Source organism: Gavialis gangeticus, unplaced genomic scaffold (genome assembly GCF_001723915.1).
Source record: "Gavialis gangeticus isolate Ggan-Ray unplaced genomic scaffold, GavGan_comp1, whole genome shotgun sequence".
NCBI classification, from domain to species: Eukaryota; Metazoa; Chordata; order Crocodylia; family Gavialidae; genus Gavialis; species Gavialis gangeticus.
Genome location: NW_017729025.1, coordinates 23,259,548 through 23,259,967, shown reverse-complemented (window position 1 = coordinate 23,259,967; position 420 = coordinate 23,259,548).

Below are 420 nucleotides of genomic sequence, written 5' to 3'. Positions count from 1 at the left end.
GGCCCTGCCCCCTTCTGGTCACGTGACCAAACTGGTTGCTCCAGCAACCCGCACCTGAGCTGCCCTGGTGATTGGCAGCTTGGCCCATTTACCACCGCCAGTAGCAGGCACCCTGGTGCCCTGCTACAATAACCATACCATGCATATGTTTGACAGAGGTTCTCAACCTTGTTAGACTTTGGCAAATGCCAGTGTCCCCGACGGGCCTTCGTAGAACCCTACTCGTAGTGTAGCTCCCTGTTCGGGTGACCACCCTCTGCACCAAGCGTTGGTGTTACTGCAGTTGAGTTGTCTTCCCCGCTGCACCGACCCCGCTTCTCGCTTGCCACGACTTTGCTGTTATCCCAGTGGGTGGGGCCAGCTCATCGGTCCCTCGGTGTCCCGGGTTGGCCTCATCGGTTACACACGGGGCTCCAGCCA